This window comes from Eleutherodactylus coqui, chromosome 1 (genome assembly GCF_035609145.1).
Source record: "Eleutherodactylus coqui strain aEleCoq1 chromosome 1, aEleCoq1.hap1, whole genome shotgun sequence".
NCBI lineage: Eukaryota > Metazoa > Chordata > Amphibia > Anura > Eleutherodactylidae > Eleutherodactylus > Eleutherodactylus coqui.
Window position 1 is genome coordinate 101554169 of NC_089837.1, and position 14174 is coordinate 101568342.

Below are 14174 nucleotides of genomic sequence, written 5' to 3' on the forward strand. Positions count from 1 at the left end.
TCCGTAATAATGCTCCATACAGGCTGGCACTCAGTAATTATGGCCCATACAGGCCCCCACTCAGTAATAATACCCCATACAGGCCCCCATTCAGTAATAATGCTCCATACAGGCTCACACTCCGTAATAACGCCCCATAGAGGCTGCCACTCAATAATAATGCCCCATACAGGCCCCCACTCTGTGATAATGCCCCATGCAGGCTGCCACTCAGCAATAACGCCCCATACAGGCCCCACTCAGTAATAATGCCCAATAAAGGCCCCCACTCATTAATAATGCCCATTACAAGTGCTCACTCAGTAATAAAGCCTCATACCGGCCCACACTCAGTGATAATGCTCCATACAGGCTGCCACTCAGTAATAATGCTCCATACAGTCTGCCACTCAGTAATAATGCTCCATACAGGCTGCCACTCAGTAATAATGCTCCATACAGGCCAACACTCAGTTATAAAGCTCCATACAGGCCCACATTCAGTGATAATGCTCCATACAGGCCCCCACTCAGTGATAATGCCCCATGCAGGCTGCCACTCAGTAATAAGGCCCCATACAGGCCCCCACTCAGTAATAATGCCCAATAAAGGCCCCCACTCATTAATAATGCCCCATACAAGCCCTCACTCAGTAATAATGCCTCATACAGGCCCGCACTCAGTAATAATGCCCCATACAGGCCCACACTCTGTAATATTGCTCCATACAGGCCCACACTCAGTTATAATGCCCCATGCAGGATCTCACTCAGTAATAATGCTCCATACAGGCCCACACTCAGTGATAATGCCCCATACAGGCCCCCACTCAGTAATAATGCCCCATACAGGCCCCCACTTAGTAATAATGCCCCATACAGGCTCCCACTCAGTAATAATACCCCATACAGGCCCCCACTCAAAGCGCTGCGGAATAAGTTGGCCCTATACAAATAAAGATTATTATTATTATTATTATTATAATAATGCCTCATACAGGCCCCTACACAGTAATAAAGCCTCATAAGGCCCCCACTCAGTAATAGCGCTCCATACAGGCTCCCACTCAGTATTAATGCTCCATACAGGCTGCCACTCAGTGATAATGCCCCATGCAGGCTGCCACTAAGTAATAATGCTCCATGCAGGCTCCCACTCAGCTATAATGCCCCATACAAGTGGTAAAGAGTTGACCTATATTGCTCATAATGCCCCATACAAGCCCCCACTCAGTAATAATGCTCCATACAGGCCTACACTCAGTGATAATGCTCCATACAGGCCCCCACTCAGTAATAATGCTCCATACAGGCCGCCACTCAGTAATAATGCTCCATACAGGCCCCCACTCAGTAATAATGCTCCATACAGGCCTACGCTCAGTGATAATGCTCCATACAGGCCCCCACTCAGTAATAATGCTCCATACAGGCCCACGCTCAGTGATAATGCTCCATACAGCCTCCAACTCAGTAATAATGCCCCATACAGGCCCCCACTCAGTAATAATGCCCATACAGGCCCCCACTCAGTGATAATGCCCCATACAGGCCCCCACTCAGTAATAATGCCCATACAGGCCCCACTCCGTAATAATGCTCCATACAGGCGGCCACTCAGTAATAATGCCCCATACAGGCTCCCACTCAGTAATAATACCCCATACAGGCCCCCATTCAGTAATAATGCTCCATACAGGCTCACACTCCGTAATAATGCCCCATAGAGGTTGCCACTCAATAATAATGCCCCATACAGGCTGCCACTCAGTAATAATGCCCCATGCACGCTGCCACTCAGTAATAATGCCCCATACATGCCCCCACTCCGTAATAATGCCCCATACATGCCGCCACTCAGTAATAATGCCCCATACAGTCCCCCACTTCGTAAGAATACCCCATAAAGGCTTCTACTCAGTAATAATGCTCCATACAGGCCCACATTCAGTGATAATGCTCCATACAGGCTGCCACTCAGTAATAATGCCCCATACAGGCCCCCACTATGTAATAATACCCCATACAGGCCCCCACTCTGTGATAATGCCCCATGCAGGCTGCCACTCAGCAATAACGCCCCATACAGGCCCCACTCAGTAATAATGCCCAATAAAGGCCCCCACTCATTAATAATGCCCATTACAAGTGCTCACTCAGTAATAAAGCCTCATACAGGCCCACACTCAGTGATAATGCTCCATACAGGCTGCCACTCAGTAATAATGCTCCATACAGTCTGCCACTCAGTAATAATGCTCCATACAGGCTGCCACTCAGTAATAATGCTCCATACAGGCCAACACTCAGTTATAAAGCTCCATACAGGCCCACATTCAGTGATAATGCTCCATACAGGCCCCCACTCAGTGATAATGCCCCATGCAGGCTGCCACTCAGTAATAAGGCCCCATACAGGCCCCCACTCAGTAATAATGCCCAATAAAGGCCCCCACTCATTAATAATGCCCCATACAAGCCCTCACTCAGTAATAATGCCTCATACAGGCCCGCACTCAGTAATAATGCCCCATACAGGCCCACACTCTGTAATATTGCTCCATACAGGCCCACACTCAGTTATAATGCCCCATGCAGGATCTCACTCAGTAATAATGCTCCATACAGGCCCACACTCAGTGATAATGTCCCATACAGGCCCCCACTCAGTAATAATGCCCCATACAGGCCCCCACTTAGTAATAATGCCCCATACAGGCTCCCACTCAGTAATAATACCCCATACAGGCCCCCACTCAAAGCGCTGCGGAATAAGTTGGCCCTATACAAATAAAGATTATTATTATTATTATTATTATAATAATGCCTCATACAGGCCCCTACACAGTAATAAAGCCTCATAAGGCCCCCACTCAGTAATAGCGCTCCATACAGGCTCCCACTCAGTATTAATGCTCCATACAGGCTGCCACTTAGTGATAATGCCCCATGCAGGCTGCCACTAAGTAATAATGCTCCATGCAGGCTCCCACTCAGCTATAATGCCCCATACAAGTGGTAAAGAGTTGACCTATATTGCTCATAATGCCCCATACAAGCCCCCACTCAGTAATAATGCTCCATACAGGCCTACACTCAGTGATAATGCTCCATACAGGCCCCCACTCAGTAATAATGCTCCATACAGGCCGCCACTCAGTAATAATGCTCCATACAGGCCCCCACTCAGTAATAATGCTCCATACAGGCCTACGCTCAGTGATAATGCTCCATACAGGCCCCCACTCAGTAATAATGCTCCATACAGGCCCACGCTCAGTGATAATGCTCCATACAGCCTCCAACTCAGTAATAATGCCCCATACAGGCCCCCACTCAGTAATAATGCCCATACAGGCCCCCACTCAGAGATAATGCCCCATACAGGCCCCCACTCAGTAATAATGCCCATACAGGCCCCACACCGTAATAATGCTCCATACAGGCGGCCACTCAGTAATAATGCCCCATACAGGCTCCCACTCAGTAATAATACCCCATACAGGCCCCCATTCAGTAATAATGCTCCATACAGGCTCACACTCCGTAATAATGCCCATAGAGGTTGCCACTCAATAATAATGCCCCATACAGGCTGCCACTCAGTAATAATGCCCCATGCACGCTGCCACTCAGTAATAATGCCCCATACATGCCCCCACTCCGTAATAATGCCCCATACATGCCGCCACTCAGTAATAATGCCCCATACAGTCCCCCACTTCGTAAGAATACCCCATAAAGGCTTCTACTCAGTAATAATGCTCCATACAGGCCCACATTCAGTGATAATGCTCCATACAGGCTGCCACTCAGTAATAATGCCCCATACAGGCCCCCACTATGTAATAATACCCCATACAGGCACACACTCAGTTATAATGCTCCATACAGGCTGCCATTCAGTGATAATGCTCTATACAGGCCAACACTCAGTTATAAAGCTCCATACAGGCCCACACTAAGTAATAATGCCTCATACAGGCCCCACTCCGTAATAATGCTCCATACAGGCTGGCACTCAGTAATAATGGCCCATACAGGCCCCCACTCAGTAATAATACCCCATACAGGCCCCCATTCAGTAATAATGCTCCATACAGGCTCACACTCCGTAATAACGCCCCATAGAGGCTGCCACTCAATAATAATGCCCCATACAGGCCCCCACTCTGTGATAATGCCCCATGCAGGCTGCCACTCAGCAATAACGCCCCATACAGGCCCCACTCAGTAATAATGCCCAATAAAGGCCCCCACTCATTAATAATGCCCATTACAAGTGCTCACTCAGTAATAAAGCCTCATACAGGCCCACACTCAGTGATAATGCTCCATACAGGCTGCCACTCAGTAATAATGCTCCATACAGTCTGCCACTCAGTAATAATGCTCCATACAGGCTGCCACTCAGTAATAATGCTCCATACAGGCCAACACTCAGTTATAAAGCTCCATACAGGCCCACACTCAGTGATAATGCTCCATACAGGCCCCCACTCAGTGATAATGCCCCATGCAGGCTGCCACTCGGTAATAAGGCCCCATACAGGCCCCCACTCAGTAATAATGCCCAATAAAGGCCCCCACTCATTAATAATGCCCCATACAAGCCCTCACTCAGTAATAATGCCTCATACAGGCCCGCACTCAGTAATAATGCCCCATACAGGCCCACACTCTGTAATATTGCTCCATACAGGCCCACACTCAGTTATAATGCCCCATGCAGGATCTCACTCAGTAATAATGCTCCATACAGGCCCACACTCAGTGATAATGCCCCATACAGGCCCCCACTCAGTAATAATGCCCCATACAGGCTCCCACTCAGTAATAATACCCCATACAGGCCCCCACTCAAAGCGCTGCAGAATAAGTTGGCCCTATACAAATAAAGATTATTATTAATATTATTATAATAATGCCTCATACAGGCCCCTACACAGTAATAAAGCCTCATAAGGCCCCCACTCAGTAATAGCGCTCCATACAGGCTCCCACTCAGTATTAATGCTCCATACAGGCTGCCACTCAGTGATAATGCCCCATGCAGGCTCCCACTCAGCTATAATGCCCCATACAAGTGGTAAAGAGTTGACCTATATTGCTCATAATGCCCCATACAAGCCCCCACTCAGTAATAATGCTCCATACAGGCCTACGCTCAGTGATAATGCTCCATACAGGCCCCCACTCAGTAATAATGCTCCATACAGGCCCACGCTCAGTGATAATGCTCCATACAGGCCCCCACTCAGTAATAATGCTCCATACAGGCCTACGCTCAGTGATAATGCTCCATACAGGCCCCCACTCAGTAATAATGCTCCATACAGGCCCCCACTCAGTAATAATGCTCCATACAGGCCCACGCTCAGTGATAATGCTCCATACAGGCTACCACTCAGTAATAATGCTCAATATAGGCCCACACTCAGTTACAATACTCCATACAGGCTGCCTCTCAGTGATAATGCCCCATACAGGCCCACACGCAATAATAATGCCCCATACAGCCCCCCACTCAGCAATAATGCTCCATACAGGCCCACACTCAGTGATAATGCTCCATACAGGCTGCCACTCAGTAATAATGCTCCATACAGCCTGCCACTCAGTGATAATGCTCCATACAGCCTGCCACTCAGTGATAATGCTCCATACAGGCCCACACTCAGTGATAATGCTCCATACAGCCTGCCACTCAGTGATAATGCTCCATACAGGCCCCCACTATGTAATAATACCCCATACAGGCACACACTCAGTAATAATGCTCCATACAGGCCCACACTCAGTGATAATGCTCCATACAGGCCCCCACTCAATAATAATGCCCCATACATGCCCCGAATCAGTAATAATCCCCCATACAGGCCCCTACTCAGTTATATGTACTAAGATAGAGAAATTTAGTCCATCAATTGTGCCTGCAGCATGTCTGTACACCATAGGAAGATTAGAAATTATTTTTGTCTGCATCCATCCAAATCAGATATAGATGTTTAGGCCACATTCAGTTAAAGGGGTTGTGCCAGAATATAAAGTTATCCCCTATCTAAAGGTCTCACCGCTGAGACCATCGCCAACCTGGAGAACTGGACTCCCGGGTCCCATTTTCCTGTCACTGCGGGGGTCGCTTTTTCCACCGCATTGACGTCACTCTGAATGGATGCTAGCTGAGCACGCAGAGTCAGCTCTTCATTCATTGCAATGGGAGTGACGGAAATATCCAAGCAGGTGCCGCAAAGGTTCTCGGCAGTCCCATTAAAAGTGCATGGAGCGCTTGTGAAGTTGCTCGACCAGCGCTCCATTCAGCCTCTTCCTCATTGCGGGGAGAGCAGTAATCCCGCAGTGAGGAGGACAGGGACCCCCACCAATCAGCAAGTTATCCCGTATCCTGCAATTCTGGTATAATCCCGTTTAAGGGTGCGTTCACATGAGCGTGTTTTTGTGCGTACATACGCACGCACAAAAACACGCTTCTATTTGCAACAATGCATTCCCTATGGTGTGTGCACATGTCCGTACTTTGCAGGTGCGTGCCTGCAAAGATAGGACATGCGTGCACCATAGGGAATGCACGCATTGTTTTCAATGGAGCAGCGGCTGCTGCCGGCGGCTCCATTGAGAAACAATGGTCTGCCGGCTCCCTGCATTCTTTTTCAGGGAAGGGCTTTACATATAAGCCCTTCCCTGAAAAAGAAAAATTTTTGTGTAAAAAAAATGCAGGCATTCTCTTCAATGAAGCCGCTGCTGCTGCCGGCGGCTCCATTGAAGACAATGGTCTGCTAGCACACCTGAATTGTTTTTCAGGGAAGAGCTCTACATATAAGCCCTTCCCTGAAAAAGAAAAATTTTTGTGTAAAAAAAAATGCAGGCATTCTCTTCAATGAAGCCGCTGCTGCTGCCGGCGGCTCCATTGAAGACAATGGTCTGCTAGCACACCTGAATTGTTTTTCAGGGAAGAGCTCTACATATAAGCGCTTCCCTGAAGAAGAAAAATTTTAGTGTAAAAAAAAAAACTACTAACCTGTCCGCCACTGCTGTGTCCCCCACTAGTTAAAACAATTCCCTGCTGCTGCATTTGCCACATCTGTGGCAGATGCAGCAGAGGAATTCTTCAATTTTCTACCGCAGCTGTCAGACATGTCAGCTGCGGTAGAGGATTCTCCTGCTGGCAATTGATTTCAGGAAAGGGCTTTAAATATAAGCCCTTCCCTGAAAATCAAGTATAAGTGGTTTAAAAAACAAAAAAAATAGATACTCACCTCCCTTCAGCTGCCGGGGCTCAGCCGCGTCTTCTCCTGCTGTCCCCTGCACTGTGGTGCTGATCTATCAGCAGGCGGGGATTTTAAATCCCGAATGAATGATGGGCGAGAGCTTCCTGTGATAGCTCAGAACTACAGAACCGCGGACAGCGGCAGGAGCCGCGGCTGAGCCCCGGCAGGTTAGTATTCAATTTTTTATTTTTACACTACTTTTAATTGACTTTTCAGGGAAGAGCTTATGAAGCCCTTCCCTGAAAAGCCATTCACGGCTGCTGAGGCTCAACAGTGACTTCTGCCGCTGTCCCGGGCTCTGCACTGCTGTTTTGAGCTATCAGCAGCCGGGGATATAAAATCCCCACCTGCTGGTAGCTCTGATTGTGATTGGCTTAAGTGCTCAGCCAATCACAATTAGAGCTACCAGCAAGCGGGGATTTTAAATCCCCAGCTGCTGATAGCTTAGAACTACGGAGCCAGGGACAGCGCCAGAAGTCGTGGCTGAGCCTTGGCAGCTGAAGGGAGGTGAGCATTGATTTTTTTTTATACACTTTTTTAAATGGCTTTTCAGGGAAGGGCTTATGAAGCCCTTCCCTGAAAAGCCATTGATGGGGATGCCGGCAGCAGGATTCTCTACCGCAGCTGTCATGTGTGACAGCTGCGGTTGAGAATTAAAGAATTCCTCTGCTGCATCTGCCACAGATGTGGCAGATGAAGCAGCAGGGAATTCTTTTAACTAGCGGGGGTGAAGGAAACAAAACCTGTAGTCTGAATTGGTACCTGAACGATGGGTCTCTATATACAAAATTATTGGAAGATGCTCTCTCTCTTAGGATCTTGGGATTCACTTCACTCACATCCAGACTCCAAACACTACTGGATATCTCTCCTCCTCTTCCATCTTCACCTACATGGAAGCTGAAGGTGCTTCCATGTGGCTTTGTGTTAGCACTCTCCAAGGTAGCAGACAAGATGGAACTCCTTTCCCGCTCTCAAGCACTCCTATTTATACCTTCACTTATACCACATGACAAGACAAACTGATACATTTATCAGTGCATCCACATAGGACAAAACATGTATGACATTTATGGAGGGGACCACGATGGTGTTCTGGGCCACTACAATAGTCAAGGTTGGCGGCACAGGTGTGTAAACAAGGTCCAGGCCGAAGATCAAGGCAGGCTTCCGGCAATTACAAAGTCCAGAAAACAAAGCCAAAGTCAGGGACCACAGAATCAGGCAAGGTTCAGAACCTGAATATAAACTAACTGGAGCTTTGTCGCGATTGGCAGTATGAGACCAAATTGCTTAGGCATCCTACTTGACGGGAGGATGCCTAATATAGCAGGGAATAGCTACTTATTGATGGGGGACTGGATTAGGAAGTATGGACTGCCCCTACAGTCAGAGGACTAGCGGTGAGCAGAAGCAGAGGTGCAGTGTACAACATGTGGCAGGTGAGCAGTGATGATTCACTGTGACAATAGGTCATCAATATGTTCATTCCAGAAAACTCTTTTAAGACTACACTATCCTGCCTTTGGCTACAAATTCAAAAACTGCAGCAACTTCCCTGGTCTAAAAGGATTTACTATAGGATAGGTGGTAAATGTTCAGTTAGTGAAGATCTGGCTGCTGGGACCTGCACTGGTCACAAGAATGAGGCTTCCAGTTCCCTAAAATTGAGCTGGCTGTGCGGTGCCCCACAGCGACCAAGACACGAGGCCCACACTGAGATGCTGGCGGGGGTAGAGGTGTCACTTGTCACGGTGGCTCTACCAGACTCCTCCCCGGAGGGACGTACGGAACCTCAGCCAAGGCACTTCTAGGCCTCTTCCAGGCAACGCCGGGTAGCGGTTACCTGAATAAGTGTGGTAAACTTCAAGTTGTCACACGTGACACCACCGTGCCTTTACACCGTTGAGTATCAGACGGTTGAATAAAGAAAGTCCACACGAACTTGATAACCCAGTCACTGGGAACGGGCAATGACCGGTGAACCTTACTGTAAATCAGGATACAATACAGCTTACTCGCATGTGCAGAAAAGACAGCTCTTTGAGTGATTGGTCAGGGAGGAGAATTCAGGATGAAATCGGGCCTACAGTCTCAGTTATCTGCATTGCGCCACTCCTGGACACACACACTCTCCGGGATTCTGAATTACTCCAGAGGAGAAACATGACACTCCACTGACACTCACTCAGAACTCTTGAGGATGACTCTGGACGGCGGACTCCTTATTCCTTTCTCTCCTCAGAGGTGGTTCCTGACATGGAAGGACTCAGGGTACCTTTCCTCTTCCTCCATCACTCCATCCTCACAACCGTTGAAGATGATGAAAAACCCAACATGTCTCAATCACTCACATTTATAGAAGGGCGACATCACGTGACGAGACAGATTTTGATACTTTCCCAGACATATCCCAGCGACTTTCAGACATTATCCTCTTCCATGCTGCAGCTGTGTAATACACATAACAGCAGACAAGACACTTTGCACAGTGCATCAACATAGAAGACATGACATGTATCACAATTATGGAGGGGCCAGAAATGGGTGTTTCGGGCCACTACAGCTGAAGTAGGGAGAACAGAGAGAAAGCTATATATGCATAGGTAGTCAACTTTTTCGCTATGGTCCACAAACATTTACAAATAGTAATCCATAACTACTGTGAGCACATATGTGTCCACCTAGTGATGATAGATAAAAACACTGACATGAGATGCTCAGAATATGTTTATCCCTGTCAAGAATTAGCATTTTCAATTAGTTATCAGTTCTGAGATATATCATTTCAACAACAGTGCTATAAAAAGGTATTTGAACGCAACCAGATGGCCCCAAAATTATATATTTGTTTCAATAAATTGTTAAAATCTGACCCCTTAGGGCTATATAATGTATATATCTGTCACAGGCAAGTGCTTCGTATGTCACAAGGATGGGGGGTACTGCTACTGTTCTTACAAAGTCACTAGCACAAGTGAAACTTTTTATGAAGAGCCATGTCCTGTCAAGACTGGAAATAATGTTGATCTTGGCAGTTTACATTGTTGATGGCAAACGCAGCATCTAAGTTGTTTGACCTCTACTTACCTTATTCCGATTTTATATGCAACTTATTTTTCTTAGCTATGACTTATACGCATCTCATGCCTAAACTTATTCCCGTTGCAAAAGTATACTTATCTTTAATTATTCCTATCTGTAACACTACGGCAGTAGAAAGCCCATCCCAGGATGACGACTGCAATCTATATATACATATATATATATAAAAATATAAATATCCACGGTCAGGGAAGTGATTCAATGGAATTTGGAATAATAGCTCATGCCTTTCATTAGAACTATTTCAAGTACTCAAGGCAAACCATCGTGGAGGTCCCTACTTTTGTAGACCCTGATGGAATTCTTCCAAAGGCTCCGCTGGCATTTCTTTTATTCCTAGCACATCTAACTAAAATATTTCCCAGTAAACAACATTCCAAAGAAGTTTGTTGTGTAGAGTGGGCCACGGAAAATTAGCCTGGCACCACGCTACCTGAGAGAAAATCTTCGCTGCCCATAGCAATCAATCGCAGCACAGCTTTTATTTTATCTCAGCAGTTTCAGAAATGAAAGCTGCGCTGTGATTGGATGCTATGGGCAACAAAGACGGATTTTCTTTTAAAGAAACGGAACAATCTCCATTAGAGCTCATTTAGTGCTGTTTGGTTCCATTAGAAGAAGAATTCGTTTGGCCATTGGGTGCCAATCTCCTGCTCCCGCAATGGGGCAGGGAAACAGGAATTCTTAGCGCAGATGAAAGCGAGCCCTGAGCGTTAGTGTGTGAGGCAAGGGCGTGCATACCATAGAGGCAGACCATGCAGCTGCTATGGGGCCCGTGGAGAGAGGGGGCCCAGTGATGTTTCGTCTCACCCCCTTTTTTACTGGGTGATTGAAACCAGTGCAGTTAATTGAATTGCTCAAAAACAAGGGGGTTGTGAAATGTCTTAGAGACCTTTCACAGGGGATGGAATTAGGACGCAGGATGCACCCAAATCTACAGATGTGGATTTTGATGCAGAATTGCAAGCAGGTTTTAACTGCAATAAGGGTGGATTCAGATGACCGTATATCGGCTCGGTTTTCACGCCGAGCCGATATGCAGTGTCCTCATCTGCAGGGGGGGGGGGAGATAAAAGAGCCAGGAGCAGGAACTGAGCTCCCGCCCCCTCTCTGCCTCCTCTCCGCCCCTCTGCACTATTTGCAATGAAAGGAGGTGGGACGTAGGCAGGGCTAAGTTCTGAGAATTAGCCCCGTCCCGCCTCCTTTCATTGCAAATAGTGCAGAGGGGCGGAGAGGGGGTGGAGAGGAGGCAGAGAGGGGGTGTGAGCTCAGAGCACAGCTCCTGGCTCTTCCAGGCTCCCCCCCCCCCCCTGCAGAGAGAGACGACATATATCGGCTCGGCGTGAAAACCGAGCTGATATATGTTCATGTGAATCCAGCCTAAAAGTGATCAAAAAAGCCATATGTAGCCCAAAATTGTACCAATGAAAACTGCAGCTCGTTTCGCTAAAAATAAGCCCTCACAGAGCTCCGCCCATGGAAAAATAAAAAAGTTATAGGACTTTGAATGCAGCAATTAGAAAAAAAAAGATTTACAAAAAAAAGGTTTTAATTGCAGAAAAGTGGAAAAACCTATAAAAAATATAAGAACTTTGGTATCATTGTAATTGTACCGTCCCGCAGAAAAAATGTAGTGTGTCATTTAGGGCTTATTCAGATGACCGTATATCAGCCCCGTATTCACGCCAGCCGATATACAGCGTCCCTCTCTGCAGAGGAAGGAGGCTGGAAGAGTCGGGAGCAGTGCTCTGAGCTCCCGCCCCCTCTCTGCCTCCTCTTAACCCCCTCTCCACCCCTCTGCACTATGTGCAATGAGGGGAGGCGGGACGTGGGCGGAGCTGATTTACAGAACTTGAGAGGGGGTAGAGAGCAGGCAGAGAGGGGGTGGGAGCTCAGTGCACTGCTCCTGGCTCTTCCAGCCTCCTTCCCCTGCAGAGGGACGCCGTATATCGGCTGGTGTGAATACGGGGCTGATATACGGTCGTCTGAATAAGCCTTTATGCTGCAAAATTATCGCTTTAAAAAAAAATCTATGGCAGAATTGATGCGTTTTCTCTCCCTGCGATCATAAAAAAAATAATAAAAGTTTTACAGTATAGTCTATGTACCCAAAAACGGCACCGATAAAAACTACAGTTCGCCACGCAAAAAACAAGGCCTTATACGGCCGCGTCGACGGAAAAATAAAAAAGTTATGGCTTTTGAAAAATGGAAATTAAAATCCGCCAAAAATCGTTGCGTCCTCAAGCCCAAAATATCCCATGTCATGAAGGGGTTAAACAATCTTCAATTCTGTATCAAATGTTTCCGTTCCATTGTTTACACAGACTGCTGCACCTTTGTTTCCAGTTTTGGGAATGGAAGACAGGTGGATACTTTTTTAAATTGCATTGTACTCAGTTGGAGGCAGATGGAGCTTGAAGACAATCTGTTTTTCAGCGGAGGTTCTTCAATGAATGGGGCTCCGTGGTTAGCACTGTTGCCTTAAGGCCCATTTACACACAACGATTATCGCTCAAAATTCGTTCAAACGATGTCTTCTCAACTATAATCGTCGTGTGTAAATGCTACCATTGTTAGCTTTTCGGCCGAACTATGATTTTTAGTTCAGCATAAAAACCATAGTTCAGCTGGCCAGCTGATAGCAGGGACCGCACACTGTGATTCTCCGTGGGAGTACTGATAACATTGTTTTAGGCTGCTGTCCCTCTGGAGAACAATGGAGCTGTAAATGTGCCCATCTTTCACTTTTCTGCCGAACGATGGATCTCAGTTCGGCTTGAAATCCGTCGTTCAGCAGAACAGCTGATAAGAAGGACCGTGCGCTGTGTTCTGCCCGGGGAGTGCTGATTACAGCTGATTACATTGTCTCAGCTGTCAGTTGGGTGGCAGAACAAGGGAATGTATTCAGAGCACAGCGTGTGGTCTGTTCTCTGAATACAGCTCCTGGCGGCTCACACACTGCTACTTGGTACTAATAGGCATTAGTACCAAGTAGTAGTTTATGCAACGTGATCACTCAAAAGCCATCTTTTGAGTGATCATCTTTGTATCTAAATGCACCTTTAGGCCACATGCACACGGGCGGGTCGTATTCCACATGCGGAGCCGGCAGCGGAATCTGATCCTGTGCCCAGCTGGCATCCGTGCGTTCGTGTATTTTCTTCTCTGTACTGCGGATGGTCCGCACGGCAGACAAACGCAGTACAGATTTTTTTTGAAACTCTTGCTTTTCCTGCAGAACCCACAGCCCGGCTGGGCCACGGGTCGGACGGCTTCCATTGACTGGAATGAAAGCCGTCCGTGCGGGAACTGCTGTGAAATGGAGCATGCTGCGAATTGTCATCCACGAGCGGAAACCGCAATTGGCTTCCACTCATGTGCATGACAATCATTTTTCCATAGCGTGCTACGGGGGGTTATTGCTGCGGAATCCAGAGGCTGACGCCCGCTCCGCATTCCACAGCACAAATCCGCCCGTGTGCATGAGGCCAGCAGGCAGACCCTCCTGTCTGGGGGGGCGACATGCAGCACCTCAGTAATCTGCTGTGGACGGCACTGCTGTGGGGGCGGGGGAGATAGCTTTTGAGGTGCAGGAATTTCAGGGGGGCAACAAGGTGTGAACCCGTCCGTGCTGTATGTACACCTCACACACGTATGTATGTACAGCTCACACATATATGTACACCTCACACACACGTATGTATATATGTATGTACACCTCACACACACACGTATGTATATATGTATGTAAGTATGTACACCTCACACACGTATGTATATATGTATGCACACCTCACACAC